Source organism: Balaenoptera ricei, chromosome 17 (assembly GCF_028023285.1).
Source record: "Balaenoptera ricei isolate mBalRic1 chromosome 17, mBalRic1.hap2, whole genome shotgun sequence".
Lineage (NCBI taxonomy): Eukaryota > Metazoa > Chordata > Mammalia > Artiodactyla > Balaenopteridae > Balaenoptera > Balaenoptera ricei.
Window position 1 is genome coordinate 80,921,522 of NC_082655.1, and position 27,733 is coordinate 80,949,254.

General features: G+C 40.2%; 1 protein-coding gene and 1 long non-coding RNA gene across 14 annotated transcripts in view; one reads left to right on the forward strand and one right to left on the reverse strand.

The window, feature by feature from the left end:
* Positions 1-27,733, forward strand: part of LOC132351928 (uncharacterized) — a 366,712-nt gene that overhangs the window by 158,238 nt on the left and 180,741 nt on the right. The gene's annotated exons all lie outside the window — the stretch shown is intronic.
* Positions 21,316-26,039, reverse strand: LOC132351930 (uncharacterized). Of its 2 annotated transcripts, XR_009498533.1 has the most exons (3): positions 25,486-26,039; positions 25,219-25,339; positions 21,316-22,694 (listed from the first exon to the last, which is right to left on the reverse strand). It is a non-coding gene; the product is annotated as an uncharacterized LOC132351930 (long non-coding RNA). The 2 variants fall into 2 exon arrangements; XR_009498532.1 differs by lacking the exon at positions 25,486-26,039 and having other exon boundaries at positions 25,219-25,473.

Below are 27,733 nucleotides of genomic sequence, written 5' to 3' on the forward strand. Positions count from 1 at the left end.
ATTTTGGAAATAGAATAAAAGCAATATTATCAAACAGGTAAAATTCAGATTACGTGTTAAATGATGCTTTCCTGAAATTTAGATATCACTTCCCAGGTTCTGTCTGACACTGTGAACTGCCCTTGGAGCTTTGGCAACTCAGCACCACTGTGCGCGGAGTTGGGGAACTGGGTCCCAGCTCACGGGTTCTCTTCCAAATCCAGGCTGACCTGTGACGACCCATTATGCCCGCAGGTGCAGTGTCCCAGAGCCAGGTACTGTCATGAGTAAGAGCGCAGGGTTCTTGCCACTTTCTACACTTGAGTTTCACAGATGAAGTCGTGAAAGGGAAGCGACGGAGAAAAGGCTAACATTTGGATCAATAAGCAAGTCAGCCTGCAGGCCAGCACAGATGGACCTGATTGATCTCCGTTGCTTTATTTCCAAGTAAAAGTGACAAATTAAGTAGGCTCATGCTTAGTTTTCAAAAAAATCAAAGAGTAGTTAATTTACAATGTGTTAGTTTCAAGTGTATAGTGAAGTGATTCAATTATACACACACACACACACACACACACACATATTCTGTTTCAGATTCTTCCCCATTATAGGTTATTATAAGATATTGAGTATAGTTCCCTGTGCTATACAGAAGGTCCTTGTTGTTTACCTATTTTATATATAGTAGTTTGTATATGTTAATCCCAACGTTTTAATTTATCCCTCCCCCCTTCCCCTTTGGTAACCATAAGTTTGTTTTCAATGTCTGTGAGTCTATTTCTGTTTTTTAAATAAGTTCATTTGTATAATTTTTTTAGATTCCACATATAAGTGATATCATATGATATTTGTCTTTCTCTGACCTACTTCACTCAGTACGAGAATCTCCAGGTCCATCCCGGTTGTCTCAAATGGCATTATTTCATTCTTTTTATGGCTGAGTAATATTACATTGTATATGTGTACCACATCTTCTTTATCCATTCATCTGTCAATGGACATTTAGGTTACTTCTGTGTCTTGGCTATTGTAATAGTGCTGCAATGAACACTGGGGTGCATATATGTTTTCGAATTACGGTTTTCTCAGCATATATGCCCATGAGTGGGATTGCAGGATCATATGGTAACTCTATTTTCAGTTTTCTATGGAACTTCCATACTCCCATACTCTTCTCCATAGTGGCTGCACCAACTTACATTCCCACCAACAGTGTAGGAGGGTTCCTTATATCCTATATTTTTTCCTTAGTGCATTACAAGAATTCCTCATATGAAATAGAATATTAATTCTGTGTCAGATTTAGAAATTGCAAATGTTAGCTATTGTGTCATTTGCCTGTGACCTTTTTACCTTTTTTATTCATGTCCTTCCTTAAATGAAAATCAAATCAATCTGTCTTTTTTTTCTTTCAGTTACCTTTAGTGAATGTATGATCAACCCAATGTGGTTTTTTGACTAGTGGTTTTTTGTTTTTTTTTTTAAATTTAATTAATTAATTAATTTTGGCTGCATTGGGTCTTCATTGCTGCACGTGGGCTTTCTCTAGTTGCGGTGAGCGGGGGCTACTGTTCGTTGCGATCCTCGGGCTTCTCATTGCAGAGCACGGGCTCTAGGTGCGTGGGCTTCAGTAGTTGTGGCACGTGGGCTCAGTAGTTGTGACTCGCGGGCTCTAGAGCACAGGCTCAGACGTTGTGGCGCACGGACTTAGTTGCTCCGCAGCATGTGGGATCTTCCCGGACCAGGGCTCGAACCTGTGTTCCCTGCATTGGCAGGCGGATTCTTAACCACTGCGCCACCAGGGAAGCCCTTGACTAGTGGTTTTAACTGACCTACTGGAGCTTCAGTGCTGTGCTCAGGATACAGGCTGAGTTGCAGTGACTGTGTAGCCTGCAACCCATAACTACTACACATAATTTAATTTACTGGGAAGCTCTCTCAGCAGAGTCTCTGATTTTGCTGTTTTTCTTATAATATCCATAGTATTGGTATTTTTTTCTAGAAATTGGACTTTTAAGGACAATAAACCAATCTAGTATGTATATATTGTCATAATGTAAAGGAATTTTCTTATAACACCCAGATGTGGAATGCTGTTTAGACCCATGTATTGCGAAGTATATAAACATACATATATACACACTCATAAACATATAATACTTAATACTATGTTGTATTATATAATACAATATGTAATATTTATTTTTATATATATTTATTACTACATTATATAGTTGATAATATGAAAGACACACACCTTCCTATTTTTTAATGCTTTTCAGCTCTTTTATTTCTCCTTAATGGCATTATTATCCAACTCAATTTTTGAGCATTTAACAGTTTTAAAAAGTTATTGTTTTAATTGTCATTCTATGTCATATAAATTTTTATTGTACTTTTAATATTCTCAAAAATGAAATAGACAATATGGCTATGCTTGATTATTTTTCTTATATGAATTTTAAACATTTATTCATGATCATTTTTATTTAGCATTTTTTTTTAAAGGTTAAACTTCTTAAACCATAATCTCGAGAAGATTTAATTTGTCAAAGATTATCAGCTCTAAGTGAAAAGCTTCCTTTGTCTATAATGTTGAACTTGACAGAACTCTCACACATTGAAGAGCTATAGAAACAGCATGAATTATTTTTCACTGAAATATTACTGACAGTTCAATTCTTGCTTTAAGAAATATCCATATGGATGTAATAATATTTATTTTGTTTTAATGTTTAACATCAAAGCAAGGTGGCTGAAGAGATAAGCATTTCATGCCTTTCCCAAGATGACAAATTGCTAATATACTTGAATCCTATTTGAATCAGTGTTGTAAAAAAAGGAAATATTTCACACAGCTTAGCCAGATTCTGGAATGCTTTAATTCTCTAGATAATACTTGGTGGAAGCTTTACTTCAGGGTAATTAGCTACTTCTCTGCAGTGGACAGTATCATGTGGACCGTGTATAACATTGCTATTGTCTTAGTTTTTGTGATGACATTTATAGCACACCTTTCCTAACTTCAAGGTGTGTTTGATATTTTTTTTCTTAACATCTTTATTGAAGTATAATTGCTTTACAATGGTGCATTAGTTTCTGCTGTAACAAAGTGAATCAGCTATATGTGTACATATATCCCCATTTCCCCTCCCTCTTGTGTCTCCCTCCCACCCTCCCTATCCCACCCATCTAGGTGGACACAAAGCACCGAGCTGATCTCCCTGTGCTATGTGGCTGCTTCCCACTAGTATCTATTTTATATTTGGTAGTGTATATATGTCCATGCCACTCTCTCACTTCGTCCCAGCTTACCCTTCCCCCTCCCTGTGTCCTCAAGTCCATTCTCTATGTCTGGGTCTTTGCTCCTGTCCTGCCCCTAGGTTCTTCAGAACCTTTTTTTTTTTTTTTTAAGATTCCATATATATATGTGTTAGCATACGGTATTTGTTTTTCTCTTTCTGACTTACTTCACTCTGTATGACAGACTCTAGGTCCATCCACCTCACTACAAATAACTCAGTTTTGTTTCTTTTTATGGCTGAGTAATATTCCATTGTATATATGTTCCACATCTTCTTTATCCATTCATCTGTTGATGGACCCTTAGGTTGCTTCCATGTCCTGGCTATTGTAAATAGAGCTTCAATGAACATTGCGGTCCATGACTCTTTTCGAATTATGGTTTTCTCAGAGTATATGCCCAGTAGTGGGATTGCTGGGTCATATGGTAATTCTGTTTTTAGTTTTTTAAGGAACCTCCATACCGTTCTCCATAGTGGCTGTATGAATTTACATTCCCACCAACAGTGCCAAAGGGTTCCCTCTTTTCCACACCCTCTCTAGCATTTGCTGTTTGTAGATTTTTTGATGATGGCCATTCTGACCTGTGTGAGGTGATATCTCATTGTAGTTTTGATTTGCATTTCTCTAATGATTAGTGATGTTGAGCATCCTTTCATGTGTTTGTTGGCAATCTGTATATCTTCTTTGGGGAAATGTCTATTGAGGTCTTCTGCCCATTTTTGGATTGGGTTGTTTGTTCTTTTGATATTGAGCTGCATGAGCTGTTTGTATATTTTGGAGAGTAATCCTTTGTCAGTTCCTTCGTTTGCAAATATTTTCTCCCATTCTGAGGGTTGTCTTTTCATCTTGTTTATGGTTTCCTTTGCTGTGCAAAAGCTTTTACATTTCATTAGGTCCCATTTGTTTACTTTTGTTTTTATTTCCATTTCTCTAGGAGGTGGGTCAAAAAGGATCTTGCTGTGATTTATGTCATAGAGTGTTCTGCCTATGTTTTCTTCTAAGAGTTTTATAGTGTCTGGCCTTACATTTAGATCTTTAACCATTTTGAGTCTATTTTTGTGTGTGGTGTTAGGGAGTATTCTAATTTCATTCTTTTACATGGAGCTGTCCAGTTTTCCCAGCACCACTTATTGAAGACGCTGTCTTTTCTCCATTGTATATCCTTGCCTGCTTTATCAAAGATAAGGTGACCATATGTGCGTGGGTTTATCTCTGGGCTTTCTATCCTCTTCCATTGATCTATATTTCTGTTTTTGTGCCAGTACCATACTGTCTTGATTACTGTAGCTTTGTAGTATAGTCTAAAGTCAGGGAGCCTGATTCCTCCAGCTCTGTTTTTCTTTCTCAAGATTGCTTTGGCTATTTGGGGTCTTTTGTATTTCCATACAAATTTTGCAATTTTTTTGTTCCAGTTTTGTGAAAAATGCCATTGGTAGTTTGATAGTGATTGCATTGAATCTGTAGATTGCTTTGGGTAGTATAGTCATTTTCACAATGTTGATTCTTCCAATCCAGGCACATGATATATCTCTCCATCTGTTTGTATCATCTTTAATTTCTTTCATCAGTGTCTTATAGTTTTCTGCATACAGGTCTTTTGTCTCCTTAGGTAGATTGATTCCAAGGTAATTTATTCTTTCTGTTGCAATGGTAAATGGGAGTGTTTCCTTAAATTCTCTTTCAGATTTTTCATCATTAGTGTATAAGAATGCAAGAGATTTCTGTGCATTAATTTTGTATCCTGCTACTTTACCAAATTCATTGATTAGCTCTAGTAGTTTTCTGGTAGCATCTTTAGGATTCTCTATGTATAGTATCATGTCATCTGCAAACAGTGACAACTTTACTTCTTCTTTTCTGATTTGGATTCATTTTATTTCTTTTTCTACTCTGATTGCTGTGGCTAAAACTTCCAAAACTATGTTGAATAATAGTGGTGAGAGTGGACAACCTTGTCTTGTTCCTGATCTTAGTGGAAATGGTTTCAGTTTTTCAACATTGAGAACGATGTTGTCTGTGGAGTTGTCATATATGTCCTTTATTATGTTGGGGTAAGTTCCCTCTATGCCTTCTTTCTGGAGAGTTTTTATCATAAATGGGTGTTGAATTTTGTCGAAAGCTTTCTCTGCATCTATTGAGATGATCATATGGTTTTTCTCCTTCAATTTGTTAATATGGTTTATCACATTGATTGATTTGCATATATTGAAGAATCCTTGCATTCCTGGGATAAACCCCACTTGATCATGGTATATGATCCTTTTAATGTGCTGTTGGATCCTGTTTGCCAGTATTTTGTTGAGAATTTTTGCATCTATGCTCATCAGGGATATTGACCTGTAGTTTTCTTTCTTTGTGACATCTTTGTCTGGTCTTGGTATCAGGGTGATGGTGGCCTCGTAGAATGAGTTTGGGAGTGTTCCTCCCTCTGCTATATTTTGGAAGAGTTTGAGAAGGGTAGGTGTTACCTCTTCTCTAAATGTTTGATAGAATTCTCCTGTGAAGCCATCCGGTCCTGGGCTTTTGTTTGTTCGAAGATGTTTAATCACAGTCTCAATTTCAGTGCTTGTGATTTCTTCCTGGTTCAGTCTCAGAAGGTTGTGCTTTTCTAAGAATTTGTCCATTTCTTCCAGGTTGTCCATTTTATTGGCATATAGTTGCTTGTAGTAATCTCTTATGATCCTTTGTATTTCTGAAGTGTCAGTTGTTACTTCTCCTTTTTCATTTCTAGTTCTATTGATTTGAGTCTTTTCCCTTTTTTTCTTGATGAGTCTGACTAATGGTTTATCAATTTTGTTTATCTTCGCAAAGAACCACCTTTTAGTTTTACTGATCTTTGCTATCAATTCCTTCATTTCTTTTTCATTTATTTCTGATCTGATCTTTATGATTTCTTTCCTTCTGCTAACTTTGGGGTATTTTTGTTCTTCTTTCTCTAATTGCTTTAGGTGTAAGGTTAGGTTGTTTATTTGAGATGTTTCTTGTGTCTGGAGGTAGGATTGTATTGCTATCAACTTCCCTCTTAGAACTGCTTTTGCTGCATCCCATAGGTTTTGGGTCTTCGTGTTTTCATTGTCATGTGTTTCTAGGTATTTTTTGATTTCCTCTTTGATTTCTTCAATGATCTCGTGGTTATTTAGTAGTGTATTGTTTAGCCTCCATGTGTTTACAGATTTTTTCCTGTAATTGATATCTAGTCTTATAGCGTTGTGGTCAGAAAAGATACTTGATACGATTTCAATTTTCTTAAATTTATCAAGGCTTGCTTTGTGACTCAAGATACGAAGTATCCTGGAGAATGTTCCATGAGCACTTGAGAAGAAAGTGTATTCTGTTGTTTTTGGATCGAATGTCCTATAAATATCAATTAAGTCCATCTTGTTTAATGTGTCATTTAAAGCTTGTGTTTCCTTATTTATTTTCATTTTGGATGATCTGTCCATTGGTGAAAGTGGGGTGTTAAAGTCCCCTACTATGATTGTGTTACTGTTGACTTCCCCTTTTATGGCTGTTAGCATTTGCATTATGTATTGAGGTGCTCCTATGTTGGGTTCATATATATTTACAATTGTTATATCTTCTTCTTGGATTGATCCCTTGATCATTATGTAGTGTCCTTCTTTGTCTCTTGTAATAGTGTTTATTGTAAAGTCTATTTTGTCTGATATGAGAATTGCTACTCCAGCTCTCTTTTGATTTCCATTTGCATGGAATATCTTTTCCACCCCCTCACTTTCAGTCTGTATGTGTCCCTAGGTCTGAAGTGGGTCTCTTGTAGGCAGCATATATACGGGTCTTGTTTTTGTATCCATTCAGCCAGTCTGTGTCTTTTGGTTGGAGCATTTAATCAATTTACATTTAAGGTAGTTATCAATATGTATGTTCCTATTACCATTTTCTTAATGTCTTGGGTTTGTTATTGTAGGTCTTTTCCTTCTCTTGTGTTTCCTGCCTAGAGTAGTTGCTTTAGCATTTGTTGTAAAGCTGGTTTGGTGGTGCTGAATTCTCTTAGCTTTTGCTTGTCTGTCAAGGTTTTCATTTCTATGTGGAATCTGAATGAGATCCTTGCTGGGTAGAGTAATCTTGGTTGTAGGTTTTACCCATTCAACACTTTAAAGATGTCCTGCCATTCCTTTCTGGCTTGCAGAGTTTCTCCTGAAAGATCAGCTGTTAATCTTATGGGAATTCCCTGAATGTTATTTTTTGCTTTTCCCCTGTTGCTTTTAATATTTTTTCTTTGTATTTAATTTTTGTTAGTTTGATTAATATGTGTCTTGGCATGTTTCTCCTTGGATTTATACTGTATGGGACTCTGCGCTTCCTGGACTTTATTGACTATTTCCTTTCCAATATTAGGGAAGTTTTCAACTATAATCCCTTCAAATATTTTCTCAGTCCCTTTCTTTTTCTCTTCTTCTTCTGGGACCCATATAATTCAAATGTTGGTGTGTTTAATGTTGTCCCAGAGGTCACTGAGACTTGTCCTCAATTCTTTTCATTCTTTTTACTGTATTCTGCTCTGTGGTAGTTATTTCCACTATTTTATCTTTCAGGTCACTTATCCTTTCTTCTGCCTCAGTTATTCTGCTATGATCCTTCTAGAGAATTTTTAATTTCTTTTATTGTGTTGTTCATCATTGTTTGTTTGCTCTTTAGTTCTTCTAGGTCCTTGTTCAACGTTTCTTGTATTTTCTCCATTCTAGTTCCAAGATTTTGGGTCATCTTTACTATCATTACTCTGAATTCTTTTTCAGGTTTACTGCCTATTTCCTCTTCATTTGTTTGGTCTGGTGGGTCTACCTTGCTCCTTCATCTGCTGCACATTTCTCTGTCTTCTCATTTTGCTTAACTTACTCTGTTTGGGGTCTCCTTTTCACAGGCTGTAGGTTCGTAGTTCCGGTTTTTTTTGGTGTCTGCCCCCAGTGTCTAAGGTTGGTTCAATGGGTTATGTAGGCTTCCTGGTGGAGGGGACTGGTGCCTATGTTGTGATGGATGAGGCTGCACCTTGTCTTTCTGGTGGGCAGGACTGCGTCCAGTGGTGTGTTTTGGGGTGTCTGTGAATGTGGTATGATTTTAGGCAGGCTCTCTGCTAATGGGTGGGGTTGTGTTCCTGTCTTGCTAGTTGTTTGGCATGGGGTGTCCAGCACTGGAGCTTGCTGGTCGTTGAGTGGAGCTGGGTCTTATCGCTGAGATGGAGATCTCTGGGAGAGCTCTTGCCAATTGATATTACGAGGGGCCGGGAGGTCTCTGGTGGATCAATGTCCTGAACTCGGCTCTCCCACCTCAGAAGCTCAGGCCTGACACCTGGCCGGAGCACCAAGGTCTTGTCAGCCACGTGGCTGGTTCATCCTGGAGGAGATGGACTGAAGCCAGGAGAAAGCTAGAGGATGGGAGACCTGTCAGAAGGCTTGTTTGATGAAATCAGGCAAAGGATGTTGACATAGTGTACCCAGGCTCTACTCGCGAAGGGGAAAGGGTTGCCTCAGGAAGCCGAGTGCACGCTTCCACGGCCGAGGCACATGCTGGCATGCATTGATGTTTGATATGTTTAGTTAGAGAATTGATTTTCAAAGCCATACAGGGTAGTTGAGCTGGGGATGGCTTTGTTGAATCATCCATTCTTGATGCTGGGCCGAAGGTTGACAGTGCAATTAAGTCCACACGAAGACATTTGTTTTCACAGTAAGAACTTATTTTATTTTGATTACAAAATTGTTGTCCCTTCAGTTCTACTGAGTTTTTATGATCTCCGTAAATCACAACAGGGATAGTGAAGACTGCGGGGTGTTTTTTTTTTCTTTTTTTTTTTTTAACATCTTTATTAGAGTATAATTGCCTTACAATGGTGTGTTAGTTTCTGCTTTATAACAAAGTGACTGCGGGGTGTTTTCAGTTTCATGTGCAGGTACCACCCCTGGGCTGGCGGCCATCGCAGTCAGGTCAGTCTCAAAGAGAAGGAAACTTGTTCCTCGCAGAATCTAAGTGGCGTTAGTTTATGCCACGGGTCCGCTCCACGTGGTCCCACCCCAGGGAGCAGGCTCGGTGGTGCCAGCCTCCACCAGGCAGCGTCAGACCCAGTGGCCCTGCCAGGCCTCGTCAGGTCAGGCACACCTGGTTGTATGCTGCTGCCCACAGATGAGCATCGTGCTGCAGGTAGGCGCTATTTTATTATAATTGGAGTCGGAGTGTGTTGAGACCAGTGAAGCCACAAACGCCCCATTTGTCCTGATGAAGGCACCTGGGATGCTTTGCGACACCAGGACATATTCAAGATAACATGATCGCTGTCTTCACGGTCAAATAAAGCTCAGGCTGAGGCTTTGCAGTGGTTGGTCCAGAAAGGAGCACCTTGAAATGCCATCCTGCAGCACTGCCCTGCTCCTGCTTCTCCCCAGACAGCGTGCCATGGTGGTCCTGGACTCATGTTGTGCAGCCTGTTTATATTCTTACTGTGATTCCTCATCTCAGCACCATTGAGAGACCTTGAGCAAGTGACTAGACATCTTTGTACCTCGGATTCTTACCTGTAAACTCGGGATAATCGTAGGATCTACTCCACTGCCAGGAGGATTGAATCAGTTAATACAGACAAAGTTCTTCCACAGTGCTGGCACGTAGAAAGGGCTTAGCTGAAGTGAGCTGTGACCATCATTACTGCTGTGACCATGATCTACAGGTATTATGATTCCAAACATAGAGGGCTTGATGTGCCTCCATTGACCAAAATCTCTAAGACAGCTTTACCTCCTCAGTGACCTTTTTATTCTCTTTGACTTATTTAGTTTAGTTCTCCAAATGTGTATAAACCAGTACTATGTGCAGGTCAGGGGGATTGGTACTTGAGGTACAAAGATAAATAAGGCATCATCTCATCCTTAACACAGTCTTTCTTTAGTAGAGGAGACAAGATGTCAGCATCTTAAGCACACCTTGCTGTGTCCATGATGGATGCGTGTAAGGATGCAGAAGTAACCGAGCAGGTGGTGGCTTCTCAGAGCTCCCCATGGGGAAGGCAGCGAGCGAAACTCCGAATTTATACCCACCCCCTTTCCCCTTCGGTGATTTTTAAAGATTATCCCTTGGTAATCTTTGGAAATCTTAAAAATTTTTTTTTAATTTAATTTTATTTTTTTGTCAAAAGGATTCTATTTTTTAAAGAGTTGTTTTAGTTAAAGCCCCTACGAAAATGAATTATTTTCTTTTTATAGTATTATCTTTGCTCAAAAAAATCATATCGCCTGTTTCTTTTTATCCTTTACAAAACATAATGAGCAGAATGTGAAGATTAATTATCCATTGAGTGGCGAACCTAAATTCTCAGAGGCAGACCATTTTAAAAGCTATTTTTGGACCCTCTTTTGAAAATGTCACGTGTATATTTTTGTGGGTGTGGCCACTGCTGCTCTGGAGTGTAAACACAAGCTCACGTGTTGCCCATCGTCACAGGGGTGTGCGGCTGCCTCGGCTGCTTTACACAATAGCTTACGACTCACCAGTTAAGGAACATGTTCAGTCCCTGCACCCATCGTACAGCTGCTTTGCTTGACAATATTAAGAAAACAAAAAACCAAAAATAGAGCCGTTGAGTGTCTCCCCTCTGTCCACTTTTGGGTCCCTCGGTGAGGCTCTCAGTGACCTTCTCAGAGCTTCTGTCTCTCCTCCCTGCCGTCCGAGGGAGATGTCCGCTCTTCCCATGCTTGGCCTTCCTTCTCCAGGGTTTCTGACTCATGCTTCTAACGGTTTCTCGACTTTCACACCCGTCCCTGCCTTCAGGGACCTTTCATAACATCTTCCCTTCATCTTTACGTGTAGCAGCGACTTCACTTGCTGTAGAACAGTGATTCTTAACCACTTTATGGAGGACCATTTTATAAATCTGATAGAAACTGTGGGCCTTCTTTGCAGAAGAAGGCAACAAAACTACACGCCCAAATTCTGCCTTCATTTTTAGACGACTCAGAGATTCCTGGAAGCCACGTCGATATTAACAACTATTTACTGGCCGCCCTTCCTTCCGGGGCTCAGTAGGCGTGTGAAGCGCGTGCCCTCACCTCATTGCCCCAGGGAACCCCCGCCGGAGAGCAGCCCCCAGATGTGAAACTGCCATTCTTTCTTAGTCCTTTTGCTCAGCCGTCCTTGTCCCCTGTCCCTTTGGGAGGGAGGGGTTTTGTCCCTGCCTTGCAGGAGACCGGACTGTTTCAATACAGCCAGGCCTCCGAGGCCCTGTGTGTCTCTCCACCTCCCGTCTTGGCGGCTCTGTGTTCAGGCTTAGTTTTTCTCCCCGTCTCCACTTTCCCTTGTTCTGTTTTGTACTTGGCGCCCTGAGGACGGCTCTCCCCCAGCCCCACGTTCACACGGGGTCTTTCTTGGCATAGCTGGGACAGGAACCCCGAGCGTCAGGTTTTTTCAAGCAATCATGTTGTGAACATTCCATCTTGTACAATTATACGCCAGGTCGTGTTATCTGCCCGTCAACGCCGCGGTCAGAGCTTCCCCTCTCCCGGTCATCTTCTTCCCACCTGCCCCTGCCTTTCTGGGGAACCTGTAATCTAATGACAGGGGACGGAGAGCACGTCCTCCGTGGTTGCAGATCAACTGTCCAGTTTTCCTTTAACTCCCTGGGCTCAGCGCGGGGCCAGCACCCCCTGGCAGTTCCAGGGACCCCGGGACGTGTGACCTGCCTGGGTGGCTCCGTTCAGCCTCCGAGGGCCCTGGATTTTATACGTTCCTCAGGGTAAAACCCTGACCAGATAAAGTTTTCTTAGGTGAAAACTAGGTTTTTACACTGATGCATACCACCTTATTTTCTTCAGCTATTTAGCAGCTTCAGTCAACTACGATGTCTTAATTTTATATAATAAAAAGGAATGAAAAGTGACTACAGAGAAAACCACATACTTGATTCTTGCATTATCTTAACCCCAATTTCCAAAAATTAAAAACTCTTTCAGTCAGCTCTGTAGCCCTGCAGGGAAGGGAGACACACGGCTGAGCAAATAAAAAGTGACAAGAGGCAAATTAAAATCTGGTTGTCAGTCAGATACCCCCAAGGTCCAGGGCTTAGAAGGAGTCAGTGTCATTCATTTTGCAGAAACAGAATGCAAAATAATTAGTTCAACACCTTAAAGCATGACACTGAATTTAGCATCACTTGTGTGGATTTTATAGTTGTGAGTCTTAGTACTTGTGTTTTAGAAATGAAATGAAATGATAAATATATATCTATCTTTTTTTCCGAATCTGCTTTTATTCCCACCTTTGAAATTTGATGCTATATTAGATTATTTTACAATTATAATAATTCAACTGAAGAAATCTATAGTATATTATACTATTATACTATATATTTTTACTAATATATACTAATATTATACTCTAACTTAATTGTTCCTGGTTATATACAATATGAAATCATAATAAATTCTTTATAGAAAACTTTATAAGATAATATGTTACAGGCACAAAAACAGACATATAGGTCAATGGAACAGGATAGAAAGTCCAGAGATAAACCCATGCACATATGGTCACCTTATTTTTGATAAAGGAGGCAAGAATATGCAATGGAGAAAAGACAGCCTCTTCAATAAGTGGTGCTGGTAAAACTGGACAGCTACATGTAAAAGAATGAAATTAGAACACTCCCTAACACCATGCACAAAAATAAACTCAAAATGGATTAAAGACCTAAATGTAAGACCAGACGCTATCAAACTCTTAGAGGAAAACATAGGCAGAACACTCTATGACATAAATCACAGCAAGATCCTTTTTGATCCACCTCCTAGAGAAATGGAAATAAAAATAAACAAATGGGACCTAATGAAACTTAAAAGCTTTTGCACAGCAAAGGAAACCATAAACAAGACGAAAAGACAGCCCTCAGAATGGGAGAAAATATTTGCAAACAAAGCAACTGCCAAAGGATTAACCTCCAAAACATACAAGCAGCTCATGCAGCTCAATATCAAAAAAACAAACAACCCAATCCAAAAATGGGCAGAAGACCTAAATAGACATTTCTCCAAAGAAGATATACAGATTGCCAACAAACACATGAAAGGATGCTCAACATCACTAATCATCTGAGAAATGCAAATCAAAACTACAAAGAGGTATCACCTCACACCAGTCAGAATATCTATCACCAAAAAATCTACAAACAATAAATACTGGAGAGGGTGTGGAGAAAAGGGAACCCTCTTGCAGTGTTGGTGGGAATGTAAATTGATACAGCCACTATGGAGAACAGTATGGAGGTTTCTTAAAAAACTAAAAACAGAGCTACCATATGACACAGCATTCCCACTACCAGGCATATACCCTGAGAAAACCATAATTCGAAAAGACACATGCACCCCAATGTTCACTGCAGCACTATTTGAAATAGCCAGGTCATGGAAGCAATCTAAATGCCCATCAACAGATGAATGGATAAAGAAGATGTGGTACATATATACAATGGAATATTACTCAGCCATAAAAAGGAACGAAATTGGGTCATTTGTAGAGATGTGGATGGACCTAGAGAGTGTCATACAGAGTGCAGTAAGTCAGAAAGAGAAAAACAAAAATTGTATATTAATGCATATATGTGGAATCTAGAAAAATGGCATAGATGAACCAGTTTGCAAGGCAGAAATAGACACACAGATGTACAGAACAAATGTATGGACACCAAGGGGCAAAGTGTGGGTGGTGGTGGGATGAATTGGGAGATTGGGATTGACGTGTATACACTGATGTGTATAAAGTAGCTAATAAGAACATGCTGTATAAAATAAAATAAAATTCAAAAAAGGAAAACTTTATAATGAACAAGAGGTATGCTTTATTTTATTTTTTAATTCTGTTTTACCAAAAATCTCTGCATCTGAACACAGTTTGATGTATTTTGCCTAAATCATGAAAATCCGACAGAAAAAAATAAAAATTTTTATCATTATATGTTGACAGTAACATTCAGTACAATGCACATGTTTTCAATGTTGAATTTGATGACTTGAATAGCATTCCTACTAGTGTAATCATCACCCAGTAAAGACAAAAAATATCTCCTCACGCAGAAACTTGCTTCACGCTCTGGTCAGATTTCTGTAACTAAATATCAGTTTTGCCTGTTCTAGGACTTCATATAAATGGAATCCTACTGCATGTGCTCTTTTAAGCTTGGCTTGATTTTTTTTTTTTAACATCTTTATTGGAGTATAATTGCTTTACAATGGTGTGTTGGTTTCTGCTTTATAACAAAGTGAATCAGCTATACATATACGTATGTCCCCATATCTCCTCCCTCTTGCGTCTCCCTCCCATCCTCCCTATCCCACCCCTCTAGGTGGTCACAAAGCACCGAGCTGATCTCCCTGTGCTATGCGGCTGCTTCCCACTAGCTATCTATTTTACATTTGGTAGTGTATATATGTCCATGCCACTCTCTCACTTCATCCCAGCTTACCCTTCCCCCTCCCCGTGTCCTCAAGTCCATTCTCTACGTCTGCATCTTTATTCCTGTCTTGCCCCTAGGTTCTTCATGACCATTTTTTTTTTTAGATTCCACATATATGTGCTAGCATACGGTATTTGTTTTTCTCTTTCTGACTTACTTCACTGTGTATGACAGACTCTAGGTCCATCCACCTCACTACAAATAACTCAGTTTCGTTTCTTTTTATGGCTGAGTAATATTCAATTGTATATATGTACCACATCTTCCTTATCCATTCATCTGTCGATGGACACTTAGGTTGCTTCCATGTCCTGGCTATTGTAAATAGTGCTGCAATGAACATTGTGGTACATGATTCTTTTTGAATTATGGTTTTCTCAGGGTATATGCCCAGTAGTGGGATTGCTGGGTCATATGGTAGTTCTATTTTTAGTTTTTTAAGGGACCTCCATACTGTTCTCCATAGTGGCTGTATCAATTTACATTCCCACCAACACTGCAAGAGGGTTCCCTTTTCTCCACACCCTCTCCAGAATTTATTGTTTGTAGATTTTTTGGTGATAGATATTCTGACTGGTGTGAGGTGATACCTCTTTGTAGTTTTGATTTGCATTTCTCAGATGATTAGTGATGTTGAGCATCCTTTCATGTGTTTGTTGGCAATCTGTATATCTTCTTTGGAAAAATGTCTATTTAGGTCTTCTGCCCATTTTTGGATTGGGTTGTTTGTTTTTTTGATATTGAGCTGCATGAGCTGCTTGTATGTTTTGGAGATTAATCCTTTGTCAGTTGCTTCATTTTCAAATATTTTCTCCCATTCTGAGGATTGTCTTTTCGTCTTGTTTATGGTTTCCTTTTAAGCTTGGCTTGTTTTGCTCACCATGTTTTTGAAAATTCATCTGTGTGTCAGATGTATCAACAGATGATACACTTTGTTGCTGTCAGTTGTGAGCAGCTTGTCTGTGTGAACGTATGAGTATTTGTTTATTCCTTCACCTGGGTGGCCACTTCGGTTGTGTCCAGTTTTTACCTCTTCTGAATAATGCTGCCATGAACACTCACATGTAGGTCTTTTTGTGGACTCATGTATCCATTTTTCTTGAATAAAAACCTAACCTCATAACTTCTGGATCACTATGTTTATCTGTTCTTCAGGTTTGGATATTTTCTTTCTTCCTTTTTATTAAAATAAATTTATTTATTTATTTTGGGCTGTGTTGGGTCTTCGTTGCTGCGCACGGGCTTTCTCTAGTTGCGGCGAGTGGGGGCTACTCTTCGTTGCGGTGTGTGGGCTTCTCATTGTGGTGGCTTCTCTTGTTGCGGAGCACAGGCTCTAGGCATGTGGGCCCAGTAGTTGTGGCTCGTGGGCTCTAGAGCGCAGGCTCAGTAGTTGTGGCTCACAGGCTCTAGAGCGCAGGCTCAGTAGTTGTGGCGCACGGGCTTAGTTGCTCCACAGCATGTGGGATCTTCCTGGACCAGGGCTCGAACCCGCGTCCCCTGCATTGGCAGGCGGACTCCTAGCCACTGCGCCACCATCTTTCTTTCAAGCTCATTGACTCTTCTGCTGTCTAATATATGTCAAGTGAAATTTTCATTTTAGTCACACTAGTTCTAGTGTTTATATTTTTTATGGTTCTTAGCTCTCTGTTGACATTTGCCTGTGTTAGCTCATTAAGAACATAGCTTCTTTAATTTTTTGCATACATTTATAATAACTGCTTTAATGTCCATCTCTGATCAATTCAACATCACAGCCATAGTTTCAGAGGTGATTACTCTTGACTACTTACTTTCTTAGGTCTGGACTATATGTTCAGTTTCCTTGCCTGTCTTGTAACTTTTAAATACATGTCAATTACTGGATTGCAGCCTGGACTTGTGTAGACGCTGCTTCGTGCCTTGTCTCAGTGGGAGTGCAGGACAAGCCAAGAGGACCCCCAACCCGGCACCCCTTGCTTTGCTTGGACTCCAGCACCCTGCCTGGCAGAAAGCTGGACCATTGTTACAAGTTTTACTTTTCTCAGGTTTCTTAGTTTTACGCTGCTTATTCTCCAGTGTTTGTAAACCATGCATTCATCTATTTTGTTCTCTTTTATGGTCGTTTGTAATGGAAGGACTGGTTTGCTCCCAGTATGGAGCTTACAGCTCCATAGTCAGAAGCAGAAAATGCACTCATTCTAAATTATGTATTTTTTCCCTACTATTTTCGCCTTGATACCATTGTTTAAACAGAGGTTTTTCCTTCCTTAATTCAGTCTGTATTCTAGGCTTCTCTCCACCTGAATTTTCACAGCAGCTCTCTCTGCCTGCACCACTTTCCTTTTTTCTTACAGCATCAGATTTATTGAAAAGGACAAATTAGAGCCTATCACCTCTCTGCTTAACAACATCATAGGATTTTCTCTTTCCAATTAGGTTAAGAAAAATATTATACTTGAGAACAAGTCCCTTCAGACTCTGGTCCTAATCTAAATTTTCAGCCATATTTCTTGTCGCTTCCCAACCCAAACCCTACTGTCGCTCACTCTCCCCTTTCCTGAGAATGCGGTGACCTTTCCAAGCTTCAGGTCGCCCCATAAGCTCTGTTTTTTACCTAGAAGACATTTCTTTCCTTTACCTGCTTGGCAGGGACTCCCTCGGTCTTCCGGACCCAGATCAGTTTCCTCATCTTGTTTCTCCTAAAGACCCAACTTTTCCTTGTACTTGTTTCTATTAAAATAGTTCATATTGTGACTGTTTATCAACTTTTCATTAAACTGAAAATGTTCTGGGGAAAAATAGCATCTCCTTACGCTTTCTACCCTTTGCGTCTACAACGCCCAGTTTTTAGAAATACTTGTTAAATAGGCAGAGGATTAATGAACAGATTTTTAAAGTTATTTTTGTTTTTTAGGTATTTTCATTCCTGTTGCTTTAGATTAGGGATGTGGACTATTAAATCATTAGCCTTTTTAATATATCTTAACAGAGAACAAAACATTTCAATAACAACTACAAAAAAAACCTCTAAATGTAGTAGTGTAATTTTTTGTGATTTTAACATGAATACTAGCACTGGAACTTATTGGCAACCCATTTCTAGTTAGGGAATTGAAATCTGGATTTTAAGCTTATTTTTCTTATTTCATAAAGACTTGCTGACCATGAACAGTCCCCAGTAGATAATCCCTTTAGGAACATAATAGACCAAAATGTTTTATCAACTTTTCTATTCATTACCCCAAATCCTTAATAAAATATTTGGTGTTAGTATCAGCCCTGATGTGTATGGGCTCATATATGCCATATCTGTGACCGTCCTTAAAATGGCGATGGCAGAAACATTCACCAAAATATTAAAAATAAAATGTAACACACAGGTTCTTAGATTTCAAGTGGAAGAGTTGCTGTTGAGAAACTAAAAATGTGATCAAGTCCTTGTTTTCCCTTCTGTGAGTTAAACCTAGAAAATTGCTTTGTTACAAGCTCTTGAGGAAAAAGCAGGGCCAGTTGGAACTCATGTCTTGATTAGCATGGAAGTGGTTAATGTCGTGCTGTTTTCCTCCAGACTCGCGTGTCACTGCCCGCCTCTTAGGACTCAGTTACTGCTGAGCTCAGTGGAGGCAAAGGAACCATCCACTCTGCTGGGGAAGGTCTTCGGGGCCGGGGGTCCCGGGGTCCCTGTGCCCACGGTCGGTACACACAGAACCGCAGGGATGCCGCCCGCTGGCGTCTCAGACACGGAATCTCTCTGACACGTGGAAAGGGCAAAAACTCAGCTTCTGCATCTCAGTCGCAAATCAAGCAGAAGCGAGTCCTACCTTCAAGTTCCCCGTCGAGTCTCCTTTGTTCTGGGGACCGTGGGTGGTCGGTTGGAGCTGGTCTCTGTGACTGCAGGAAATCTCCAGACCACGTTTATCTCTCAGCTGAGCGGAGCCAAGATCCATTAGTGTCAGTAGCTGGAGCAAGAGAGGCCCCCGCAGGCATCGTCTGCTAGAATCTCACATAATCTTCCCTTAGAAACTAAGGGAGGAGCCGCGGGGGGCCGTGCGGTTGTCGGCGAGGGTCCCGTTAGCCAGAGGCGTCCTGCTGGCGGCTTAAAGGGTCGGGCAGTCTGACCGCCCTGAAAGTCACCTGAAGTGAGGGTGGGTCTCATCAGGAGTAGTAGATTTTTTAAAAAGTCTTGCAAACCTCTGCTTACAAAATACATTTTAAAAAGAAAGAAAGCAATAGCACAGCTGTCTGTTGCCTGTTTTCCAATATACCTTGACTTACTGTGATGGCTTCTACCATTCATGTCTCTTCAGTTACTCTATGGCATTGTTTTTTCCCCCTGAAAACCAAATTTTATCATGTCTTTCAATCCTTCACTGTTTTCTCTTCCATAGTTTCAACTTTTACTTTTTAATTAAGCATACCTTTCTTTTAAAACAATTTGATAGTTTCTTTTGTCCCATAATTTTCTTAATTCTCTATTTTTCTAATTTCTTTAATCCATTAAAAAAAACCTTCCTTCTACAATGACTTAGTTTCTCCACACATTGATTCTCTCAGTAGCATCTTAGCTCCACAGACATTTATTATGTTACTGTTATTTATAAACCAGGATTCGGGAGGAGTGGGCAGGACAGATGAAATCCATGCCATTCCTGCATTTAACGGTCTCCAAAATGTGACTTTAAGGCGTTTGTCTGTTCCGGTCATCCTGACGACTGTTTCATTTCACGGTGATTTCCCAGCATCTGGAGCAGTGTTGACAGGCAGGGAGGGTCCAGGATCGCGGGGCCCGAAGCTTATGCAGACAAGCGTCTTGTGAGCACGTGTGCCACCTGGAAACATCGCAGGCGAGCTCTAGGGCCTGCGAGGGGCGCTGAGGCCCTGACTCTGGAGAGTTACTTTCGCTTGCTTCGTGGTGAACGTGCCTCCAAGCAGTCGCTCAGTGACTAGCCTGACCCACCCCAGGTGTTTTCTGGTCCAAGCACATCTCTCTCAGGGTCGGTGGCTCAGCTGCATCTTTTAGGTGATTCCTCCAGAGGGAGATGCCCAGTCCCTCGGGAGCCTCTGGCAGCCCACAGACCCCAGGGCACTTCGGGGAGGGAAGCCAGCTCTATGAGTGCTAAAACGTCAGTGTGAATGTGGACGCCCTGCGAGCCAGACTCGAACACAGGGCTCAGGAAACTGCAGCCTACAGGAGGCCACCTGCGCTTACAGTCTTATTGTCACTCAGCCCCGCCTGTTCATTTGTATATTATCTACTACGGCCACTTTCCCACTATAACGGTAGAGCTGAGTACAGATCTTCCTCAACCTGTGATGGCATTACATCCAATAAACCCATCCTAAGTTGAAAACATAGAAGTCGAAAAAGCATTTAATACACCTAACCTACTGAACATCATAGTTTAGTCTACTTCAGATGCTCAGAACACTTACATTAATTAGCCTACAGTTGGGCAAAACCATCTAACAAACAAGCCTATTCTATACTAAAGTGTTGACTATCTCATGTAATGTATTGAATACTGTACTGAGAGTGAGAAACAAAACGGTTGTCTGGGTATAAAACCATGGTAAGTGTGTCGGAGGTTCACGCCTTATCACATTTGCAAAGTCTCTTTTGCTATGTTAACATGTTCACAGGTTCTAGGGATTAGGATGTGCACGTCTTTGGGGGGTGAGGGGTACACAGCCACTCTGCAAAACTCACCATTGCCAATTTCTTCCTTTTAAAAAATTGCCATTGGTGGCTTTGGCTTTGGAACAGAAGGAGATGGTGAGAAACGTTATAAGACAGCACATAGGGATAAAGGCTCTGATGCCAGACCATGGGGGTTCTAGATGCTCTTCCTGATTCTTTCTCACAGGGTAGCCTTTTGTAAGGGTACCAAACCAAAATCATTTTCCAGTTTTGCGGACACAAATGAAATTTATAAATCAAATTTTTATAGTTAAGATTAAATAGGACAATAAAAATAAAATGTTTATCTCCTAGCTATCGTGTAGAAAAGACTCTTATCTATCTGTTTATCTATTTATCTATCTATCATCATCTATGTCTATCTCTCAAGCTATCTTACTATTACTACTATAATGACATGGAGTATGACTTCAAAACCTTGAAGAAATCTCCAAGCATTTTTGTCAAATGCCTTGAATTTCACCGATAACGTCTTTTGTTCATTGCCCCCTATTTATAATACCATGGCGTGCTTTTATGTACTATAGTTTATGTCTCAAACATCTGATTATGCCTCCTGACTGGCCTATGATTTTTTTAGAGCAGAGGCTGTCAGTTAGTCATATTTTTAATCCCAGACTAGTGGCTAGAAAGCTCTAGGAGTCATTAATTTGTGGACTGAGTGAAAAGGGTTAATCGTTTTGATCTCGGAGGGCAGCAGTGACTGGTCCTGAAGCGAGGGAACCTGGGTAGCCTGGATAAAAACCAGGAATCCTAGCCGCCAGACCACCAGGGGCTAGAGGCTAGAAGCTAGAAGCTAACTGGCCCTAGCTCTTTCTCCGTTAGCAAACAAGAATGTTTCAAGGAGGCAAAAACTGTAAAAACAGGTGCAAAGTTTATTATTAGAGACACAGCAGGACAAGTGGGAGAGCACACAGAGAAGCAGTTTATTTACTTAAGTCAGAAGCTAGGAAGAAATACACACCCAGAGGGAAAGGGTGTGGGCGTCCTCTCTAACAGGAGGAGTACAGTAAGGAGGTGAGTTAAATCACATATATAGGACAGTCCTTCCGGGTCTTTGTTCACATGTGGCCAATTGTCTAGTTTCTTTTTTCACACCTGACTGGTCCCAGGACCTCCCCGACATGCGTGCACAACTTTTTGCTAAGACGGATCCCACCGCAGAGGCCTGTGGGTGCAGGTCCACACTTATTACGGGGTGGCAGCCCCCCCCGTTTTTGACCCCCAAGGAGCCTTCCTGCACATACGCAGACAGGAGGTTTTCCTTGACCTCAGGAGTGCTCATCTTATCTCTTTACTTCAGCAGAGCTCAGCTTCTGCCACTGGCTTTGTCCTTGGAGCATCTGGGTGAGAACCAAGCTTCAGAGTTACTCCATGGGCAAACCCCAGCTGTCCAGCCCAGGGGCCCATCCATCTGCTGCCTCAGTTTATGTCACAGTCAGGAACTAACACCATGCGTTATTACTGTATTTCCTTAAGTGTGGGATGCTCACTGAAGGAAATGTGTTAATTTTATATGGTTTGTAGACGTGACAGTCAGTAACATCTCACACAGGGGAAAACATATTCCTTTCCCTTTTTAGTTATTTTTCTTTATGGTTGTGATATGAGGAAAAGTCTGTCTGGGGCTTACATGTCTTTAACCCCAATACTTACTTGTTAATAGCCTTTTAAGCAAAAAGAAAACATTTCTTAGGGCCAGAGATTTCAAAGTTTACTGTATGTTGGTAGAATTTAGTAAAGGTATTTATTTTTTCAGTATTTGTATTTCATCCATGTCTACCACCGGGGTGAAAGAAAAGAGGAGGGGATTTTCTTGTTAATAGTTGCCGTGCTGGAAATGTCGAAATCTTATATTCATGAAAGATTTCCTCAGAATGTTTTTTCAAAATGCCGGTGTTCCATACACATGAATTTCCGGCAGACACAAACCGATAGTTTTTCCTGTGTGGGAGTCGGTCCCAGGCTCCGTGACCTCGTGGACCGACCTCTGTCTTGCTCCTGATTCTCTCCCGTCATTGATTTTATGTTTTTATCCTTCTGTTTCTTCTCGTTCTTTCTTAAAACTATTCTTTAGTCCCATCTCTTTCCCTTTTTCTCTAACTGATCGCAAGGTAGAGTTTAAATGATTCCTTTTATTATAGGACATATTTATTGAGTTCTATATTCTATAGTCTGCTTTTGAAAATTTGATGACCATTACATTTTTAGTTCTCTATAAAATATCACATAAAGTAGCTTAGATTACTTTCCTCCTGTAATGTAGCCGTAGAAACGTTCCTCCTCCTATAAAAGCAAAAAGTGGATAACATTGTAAGAAAAAAAAGTGACAGTTCATTTTCCCCATTTGCTTAATTTTCTGTGCCATTTCAGTTACAGAGATAATGTATCTTAAAGATAGAGCTTTATAGCTATCCAAAATGCATGACATTTTAATTGTAGAAGAATTTTAAAAGAAAAAAGTTACAGTGCAGTAAAATCTTTCAGGAAGCATTTAGAGTCCTGATGTCAGCGTTTAGTAAAAAAGAATTTTGAGGAAAATTTCCTCCAGGTGAAGAGACTAACTTTTCTTTCTGGTGTTTAAGTGGCTCTCAATTAACTGTAATGTCACACTGTCAGTGTTTCTGATGTGACCATCATGCTGGACGTGTCTTAGTGTGTGATAGTGTGTCATTTACTTCTCTCAAGCTGGAGGGGACATTCCCCCACCCCACCCCCCACCGCCCCTCTTGAGTCCTGTGGCTGAACTAATAATACAGTTGACACAATACAGCTTAGCAGATGAAAAAGAAACAAATTTTGATTCAGGCAGCTTTTATACTTCTTAGACAAAGAAACAGTACACTGGTGAGGAATTGGCAGGACAAAGAAACTTAGGTTTTGGTGCCCAATTAGTGAAGAATCTAAACAGAGTTTGGGCTTGGGTTAGTCAGTTTAAAAAGTCACAAGACTTATTTCTATAGGCTTCTCCCCATGAATTCTCCGTCTCTGGGGAATTCTCAAAGTCACAAGGGCATTGTGCTTTTTAGAATGACATGTTTCATATCTTCTCCCTAAAAGCTACTAAATGATTATATTTGTACTAAAAATTCAGGAGAGTCTCCGAAAGCTTTTCCATAAGGACATTTTATCACAAAACGCCATTCCTCAGTGTTTGTGGTAAAGGTTTTTGTTTCATTTAAGTCACAATTGCTGCATGATCGGTCCTTCACCCTGAATCAGGCGGGCAGGCACAGCCCTGAAAAACTCCATACAGGACCTTCTGCCCTCGTGTCTCTGAATGATCCAGTTAAATGAGAGTTCTTATTATTATCCATCCTTTTCAAACAGACATGAAGGCAAACTGTCCTTATGAAATTAGATGTGGGTCAACATCCTTGTCTTTGGGGCACGAAGTAGCTCATTTCAAGGTCTGAGAATCTTTTCGTTGCATTCTTTGTACATCAAAGTAGCAACAAAAGTACCACTTTTAAACATGGCTAGACTTTGTTTCCTCTTATTATTCCATGTGTGTTTCTGTTTGGCAGTAATAGGAAGGTTCGAAGCCAAATATAAACACAGTTAAACTTTATATTGTCAAAGCCAGGAGACCCCGTGAAGGCAGTTTCCACACTTGCTCTGGGCAGTGCCTTCTAACTTGGCACTTACTTCGGGCAGTGCTGCGGTCAGGCGCACCTGCAGCCTGCAGGTTCGCACCTGTGCTCAGCAGGAAGGAGGTTGGTGGGGGCTGTCTTTGTCACCCTCAGGAGCTCTGTGCATCAGATGCCACCTCAGATTGTATAAATCTGTACAGCCATAGCCATGCCGCCTTTACACCGGGTTAGTATTTTGAGTACGGAACATACGTCGTTGAGTGCTAGGTTTAGGGAGGAACTCTGACAGGTGAAGTGACACACCCGAGATACCACTGCAGAAGCTCTTTCTGTCGCCGCGAGTGACTTAACTATAACCAAGAAAGAGGAGTGACAATGTCTACAATTGAAAAAGTTAAAAAAAAAATAGAGCCGACATTCTCCTGAGTCATGCACATGAATCAATAAGCATTTTGAGAATTTATGGTTCTCCAACTTCCCTCTACTGAGGTTGGAGCTCACGATTGGTAATGCTTCAAGCACCAGCTACGTAGCATGAATAAGTTACTCAGGATGGTACTTGTACTAAGCACGGTTAAAGGACTCTCAGCATTTCTCAGAGCTCTGGGGTGAGCCACAGTATAAAGCAGCAAGTTACAACAGGGACGGGAATGTTTAATGTTTAGCTGAATTGGTTATGAGCAGCAAAGCAGATAAGTAGTAAAGGACTGAAATGAACAAAACCAAGATTACACTGTCAGGGAAAGTTCAATGTTCTAATTTTTAAGATCTCAAACTACCACATATTTTCTGAACTCTTACAACTCATGGCCATTAATTTCACCTTTTCAACTTTCCGATTTCCATTAACCATTATTTCTCATGCTGTATGATTTAACAATTCAGAATGCAACATATCGTTAGAACTTATTCTAAGACATTAATTTAAAAATACCTTCAAAGATACAATCAAAATTACCTTAAAAATGAGCAGAAAAACAGGACAATGGTAACACTTGGCAGGAAAACTATTTTAGAAATTAGGAGTGAATTTAGTATGAAATTATGGGAGCTAATAATTGCATTAGTTTTCTAGGGCTGCCCTAACAAGAGCCACAAACTGGCTGGCTGCAGACATCAGAAATGTCGCGTCTGGCAGTTCTGGAGGCTAGAAGCCTGAATTTAAGGGGTCAGCAGGACCACGCTCCCTCTGAAACCCTTAAGGGCAAACGCTTTACCTCTTAGTTTCTGGCGGTTTGCCAGCAATCCTTGGCCTTTCTTGGCTTGTGGCTGCCACACACGGTCTGCTTCTGTCATCCATGGTGTCCTCACTGTGTGTCTGTTGCCGAAACTCGGTCTCTGTTCACCGAATAGAAACACAGAGACAGAGTTCTGGGTGAAGTAGAAAAGAGTAGCTTTATTGCTTTGCCAGGCAAAGGGGGCCGCAGCAGGCTAACGCTCTCAAGACTGTGTGACCCGCCCTGCAGGGTAGTGAGGAGTCTTACAGTGTCCAAGGAGCAGGGCGTGGTCAGCTCGTGGGCAGTTCTCGGAATGGTTGGCACCAAGGTGAAGTTTCAAGCATCATCAACCTTCTGGTTTCAACCAGTCTGGGGTCTATGCCCTTGTGGTCAGCAGTTTTCATCCGGTGGGGATCTGTGTCCTGTACAAACAACTTAGGAATGTGTGTCAGGCCTTTATCTGTATCTTTTAGGGAACTGGGAGTTTGGTGATTCTGCCATGTGGCAGAATTATAGTCTAAACTGTTACCAGGTCCCCAGCCCAACAGCTCTTTCTTTGTCTCTACATCTTCACGTTTCTCATCATTAACTCCTGAGTCAGCCTTTACTTCAAAAGACAAGGACCCGGGGGCTTGTATGCGGTTTCATGTCCGTGTCTGCATTTCCCTCTTCTCATAAGGATACCAGTCATGTTGGATTAGAGCCCAGCCTACTGACTCATCTTAACTTGAAAACATCTGCAAGGACCATACTTCCAAATTATGAGACCACATGCACAGGTGTGGGGTGAGGGCTTCAACAGATCTTTCTTGAGGACACAGTTCAGCTCACACCAATAATTAAAACTTATTTTTAACATAACACATTATTTACTTATTTTGTTGGAAGTGCAGGGTAGGGCACACAGCAATAACGAGAAACTCAAAGCTTTGGCAAAACAGTCTAGATGTTATGACTTCAAAGGGGAAGGAAGTTTTTCAAAATAAATTTTGTACGTATGTTCTTCAAATCAAACCTAGTACTTGATTTATAAATATAATCCGGACAGTTCCAAATCCCGTGGAGTCTTTCTGGGAATATAAAAGGAGGGGACACAGAACACTAACTTGCTTTCTGAGGACAGCAACATTTAGACATTAAAAAAAATGACAGTATGAAAAAAGGAACTTTTGTAAGATAATAACTCATATAAATTTAGATAAAAATTCTAAACAAAGCATTGAAAATCCAAGTTGAGCAATGTATGTATAAAATATGACCAAAGTTTCATTCTGGTAATATAATTTCATTCTGATAGTATAATTGGTTTCATTCTGGTAATATAATTGGTACAAAATTTTTTAAGTATTGATGAAATTTACGTCATGAACAGATTAAAAAGGGAAAAAAATGATCATTTCAGTATTGGTAGAAAAAACATTCCATGAGAAATGGAACAACTCTCTTGAATTTAAGAAAAGCCCTTAGCGTTCTAGGAAAAATAGAGTATCCTAACTTAATAAAGAGCATCTCAAAAAATCTACTGCAAACTATTAAATGTTAAAAGCATTTCATTTAAAAACATAAGTAAGACAAGGATGGCAACTGCCATGATTTATATTCAAAGTTGTGCAGTCACCCCTCCACACCCTCACTTCTACATCCAGGGATTCAACCAACCACAGATCAAAAACAAAAAAATTCAAGTCAATTTCAAAAAGAAAAACTTGAATTTGCCATGCTCCAGTAACTATTTACATAGCATTTACATTATATTTACAGCTATTTACATAGTATTTACATTGTAATAGGAATTATAAGTTATCTAGAGGTGATTTAAAGTATACAGGAAGATGCGCATAAGTTACATGCAAATACAACTCCATTTTATATAAGGGACTTGAGCATCCGTGGATTTTGGTATCCATGGAGGGGGGCCTGGAACCAGTCCCCCCATGAATACTGAGGTATGATTGTACTGAAAATCATAACCAAGACAATAAAATAGAAAAGAAAGAAATACTGGAAAGGATACAATCATACTGTTATAATTATATTTGCAAATTACTTAGTAAACTAAGAGGAACATTAGAGAAATTAAATTGCAATACCAAATGAGAAAGATTAACAAAAGTTGTACAATGTGCTAGGAAGAAAATTATAAAATTCTGTGGAGAGTTGTTAAAGAATACCTACAGAAATGGAGACCACTATCTTATTCAGGAGTAGTAACATTCAATAAAACAAATGGGCCAGCACTGCCCCCAAATGATATATTTATTGTAATTCCAATTAAGATCCAACTAGTGCTTTGTTGTGGCATCAACAAGCTGATTTTAAAATTAACTTGGTAGGGAACATGGCCAAGAAGAGCCCAGTGGAATGATGTGATGTTCCAGGTAGCAACATTTAGGCAGTAATTAAGACAGTGCAGTACTGACTCCAGAATCGACAAATAGACCAATAGAATGCAAAAGAGAGCCACCAAAAATGTGCTTATATATGGAAACATGATACTTGAAAGAACTTAAGACAA